Raw genomic sequence first — 4,735 nt, forward strand, 5'->3', positions numbered from 1 at the left:
TATATTTTTACACTAACAAGACTTAAGATAACCAGTTTGATTTACAGCATGAGAAGTTATCTACCCGGCTTCCTTGGAAGTAGAGCATGATTAATAGATAATATTGCTCACTACATGTAATGGTTTCTGTAATACTTATGACATTCTATTTAGTATTTAAAAAAAATTCTGGCTAAACTCAAAGCTCATGCATAGAAGTTTATGTTAAGTATTTTACAAGTTTTATTTCTCTTAATTCTTAAGATAACATTTGCTATAATGCTAATGTTATTACTATTTTAGTGTTGGGAAAAATTGTAATTAAAGGCACTAAGTGCATGGCCCAAAGACACACAGTGAGGAAGGAAATGAGTCAAAGTTTCCAAAAGTCTTTCAGCAATACACAAAAGGTAGGTAAATTCTTTCCATTCTCTTACACTCTCAATTCAATATTCATATTGTCCAAGAAATTATAGCATAGCAAATATTGCCCATGGTGATTGTTTTCTATCACATTTTGTCTTCAACACAGACTGTGTTGGTGACATTGGGTTATCATGCACAGAGCTGAGCTTCTAAATTGAGGTCCAAAGAGAGACAAATTTCTTCTGTCCCACAGTTCCAGTTTCCTTTTTTAAAAAGTACCAAAACTTTTAAATATCATCACTTACTATCTTTTAAGAATCCAAAAATGAAATAAATTCACATTTAATCAATCCAAAATGTTTTAAAAGTAGGAGATAATTAAACAGGCCCCCATGAAGTAAATTTTCTTCTACTTTTAAAATTATGCTGAAAGCCTTGTATTGGCTAGTCACACCTGTAATCCTATCTACTCGGGATAGCTACTCAGGAGACTGGGATCTGTGGATAACCATTGGAAGTCAATCAGGGCCAAAAAAAAAATTCATGAAATTATTTTTCAAAATTTTTATGAACTAGCAAAGACCCAGGAAAGAAAATGTAGCTCATATAGTACCTCACCAACCTAGAGAAGAAAGGCCTAGCAAGACCTTTAAGCCCTGATTTCAAACTCTGAGCATGCCAACACACATGCATGCACATGCGTTCACGCGCACACATTTTTTCCCTTCCCCTCCCCAAATTAGAGAAGTGTACATACAAGAGGCAGATGCACCAACTTCAAATACAGAGAAAACAAGGGTTATAGCATGGGGGAGGAATATACAAAGAAACCAAAATTCACATCGCACATTATAAGTATGTTAGTAACAATAGCAAGAAACAAAAAACTACTTGTTTCCCTATCGTGGGGTTCAATTCCCTTAACATTATCATTTCTGTTCATATGCACATAGCTTTTGACCTTGTCTGCTTACCCCAGACATATATTCGTTATTGAAAATAAGGGAAACCATGGGACCTGTTTCTTTGGGCTTGGCTTACTTCACTTAATAAATTTTTTTCCAAGTCTTTCCATTTCCTAACAAATGGGGCAATGTCATTCTTTCTGATGGAGGCATAGAATTCCCTTGTGTATATACATCACATTTTCTTGATCCATTCATGTAGTGGGGACAGCTGGTTGGTTCCATATCTTAGCTATGGTAAATAATGCTGCAATAAACATAGTTGTGCTGGTAGTTTTAGTATGGTCTTGTTTGTGATCATTTAGTAAATCCCCAAAAGTGGGACTGCTGGGTCAAAGGGGAGCTTTATGTGGAATCTTTTGAGGAACCTCCATAATGCTTTCCAAAGTGGTTGAACAAGTTTACACTCCCACCAAGAATGTTGCATGGTTCCCTTGTGGCCACATCCCCTCCAGCATCTGTTGTTGTAAAAATATGGAACACACCACGAATTTGCATATCGTCCTTGCGCAAGTGCCATGGTACTCTTCTCTGTATTGTTCCAATGTTAGTGTACGTGTGGCTGAATTGAGCACAGAATATTTTTTATATCAAAAGTGCAATTGTGGGGACTGAGAAGGTGGCTCAGTGGTAGAGCGCTTGCCTTACATGCATGAGGCCCTGGGTTCGATTCCTCAGCACCACATAAGCAAAAAGAAAAAAGCTGCAAGTGGCGCTGTGGCTCAAGTGGTAGAATGCTAGCCTTGAGCTGAAGAGCTGAGGGACAGCGCCCAGGCCCAGAGTTCAGGCCCCACGAATGGACCCCCCCAAAAAAAGTGCAGTTGGATTTTATTAAACTAGACAATTCAACAAAAAGTAAGTTCAAAAGAATTGTCATGAAATTTTAGAACCATATATTTCTTACATAAGCACAAATTTAAGAATAAAGTCAAGATTGACATATCAAAAACAAAATAATTCCAGATATCTGTTGCTCAAGAAATGTGTAGGAGGGGGATTCAATTATTCTATACAAGGCACCTGTCATAATGAACACTGCACCAAGTGTTAAGGTTTGTTAAAAGTTTTAATGTTTTAAATATATTTAATTTTGGGAATTTGTTTACATATGCCAAAATTAGGACTGTTTGGCAGGTATAAAACTTTTCCATAAAGTATTTAAGATTTATGGTGGCAGACATATACTACTAAGTATGTACATTTCAGAGTTTCGAGAAACTTTATTAATGAGAAGTTGCAAAGTTTTTGTGTAAAGAAGCAGAATGAAGTGTTAACACTTTGTTAACTACACAGGCTGTTAAAACTTTAGGGCTTCCTCAGTTTATAAGTTAACGAGGAAAAATGATGATATAAGCCATAAACAAATAATGAGAAGAGCCATAAATAGTAATCTTAGTGGATAGCTTTAAAGACTACTCATATTCTATAAAACTCTTGTTGAACATCACAACCTCAGTCATTGTTAAATGTACAGGATTATGAGAAAATAGTAAAATCTAATATGTAGTACACTTCAAATAGTGAAAACAGTGATAATATTTTTGTTTTATATTTTATTAATTATTAACATTTAATTATTGTTTTCTTTATTTGTAGCATTGTTTTACTTGTTGAAATATAGTACAACTTTTTTGGGGGGGTCCGGTCGTGGGGCCTGGGCGCTGTCCCTCAGCTCTTCAGCTCAAGGCTAGCGCTCTACCATTTGAGCCACAGCACCACTTCCGGCTTTTTTCTTTTTCCTTATGTGGTGCTGAGGAATCTAACCCAGTCCCTTATGCATGCAAGGCAAGTGCTCTACCGCTGAGCCACCTTCCCAGCCCTAGTACAACTTTTTGTAAATCATCATTAGGAGGTACTTTGAGAAGGTTACTTGGATGGTCAAACCAATTTTTATAGGTGCATGTTAATTTACAAAGACGAAAATTAAGATCAAAATATTTATTTAAAAAATTATCAAATAGAGTCTGAGTCAGAAGTTTTGATAAATGTCCACACCTAAAATTTTATCCCTAGGCTGAAGCAGCGGTATTACAGAGTTAAGGCCAAAACAGTGATAGACTGTGGTTTGTTCTTTATTTTGATTTTGTTGGTCATGGGGCATGAACTCTGGGGCCTGGGTGTTGTCCCTCAGCTCAAGGCTAGCGCTACCACTTAAACCACTGCACCACTTCCATCTTTTTTTGCTTATGTGGTGCTGAGGAATCAAACCCTGGGGCTGATGCATGCAAGACAAGCACTCTACCACTGAGCCACCTTCCCAGAAACCGTGTTTTAAAAAATCATCTAAACAACATTTGCTTTCTGCTTTGGGTAATATAATGAGAGATATAAATATATTTTTATATTTTTGTGAATTGTACTTCTAAATTTATACTAACTTCAGCCACTTTATCCTTTTCAAAGTCATAAATATCTCTGAGAGTTTGCTTCAGTGAAGATTGTTTTTGCATTTATAATTTCTTCTGAGTTATTTTTATTTTTATCAAAATAACTTTATATTTCATGTTGATTTGTTATCATATATCAAATACCTTCAAATGTACACATAGAGTCTAAAGATAGCAGTATGAATATTCTCATACAGCTCTTGTTTGTCTGTTATGCACTTCTAGTATTGTGATATTTCTCTCTCTCTTTCACTCTCTCCCATTTCCTCTCTTTCTCTTTCATGCTCCATGTCTGATACTTAGAATTTCGGCTGGTCTACTATTATCCTTCAGGATCCACTAGTTTTGTGGGAACATGATAGCGACCATCAGTTACCCTTGCATTCTTTAAGAGTTATAAGAGTGACTTGATATTATTCTTTGCCATAATAAATGGCAAAACAGCAGATCTAGGAATTCCTTTTCACTTTTACTATTATAAATTTTATCTCATAGGAATCATTGGGATGGATAAGATACTGTTAACCTGTGACCTAAAAGTTCTTTTTCTTTTACAAACAACCTTTTTCTTTTATTATCAGTTAGTAACTACATATAATGAAAACAAAGCTAGCCTATGGAAAGTGGACCGAAGTTGCTCACAGGGATGAAAAACAAAGGAATGTGGGAAGTGTGTACAAAGGATGCCCATCATAGAACACAGATCCTAGGAGCAATTTATCTTGTACACTTTGTGAGAAAGACAATGTGCTGTGAACTATAGATTAAATCACTGAACAACTGATATATATATGCACATATTTTTGTATATGTATATTTATTTATATATGCACACATATGTGTATATGCCCTTATATATGTACACATGTATGTTACTGTACACACAAATACACACGTACATGTACACATGTATACATGCACACATGGAGAAAGACACATAGATACAGTCAACACAAATTTCACTAGTTGTTGAATATGCCTCAAATGGAATGCTTGGAACAAAGTATGTTCAAGATGTATTTGTCTCTAAGCATTTTT

At 35.5% G+C, this 4,735-nt stretch overlaps 1 non-coding gene across 1 annotated transcript; it reads right to left on the reverse strand.

Annotated features, from left to right (window-relative positions):
• Positions 1-1,778: 1,778 nt before the first annotated feature.
• LOC122095344 lies at positions 1,779-1,885 on the reverse strand. Its single transcript, XR_006145105.1, has one exon. It is a non-coding gene; the product is annotated as a U6 spliceosomal RNA (small nuclear RNA).
• Positions 1,886-4,735: the final 2,850 nt, after the last annotated feature.

The sequence above is a fragment of the Dipodomys spectabilis genome, unplaced genomic scaffold (assembly GCF_019054845.1).
Source record: "Dipodomys spectabilis isolate Male_0828 unplaced genomic scaffold, ASM1905484v1 ptg000344l, whole genome shotgun sequence".
Lineage (NCBI taxonomy): Eukaryota > Metazoa > Chordata > Mammalia > Rodentia > Heteromyidae > Dipodomys > Dipodomys spectabilis.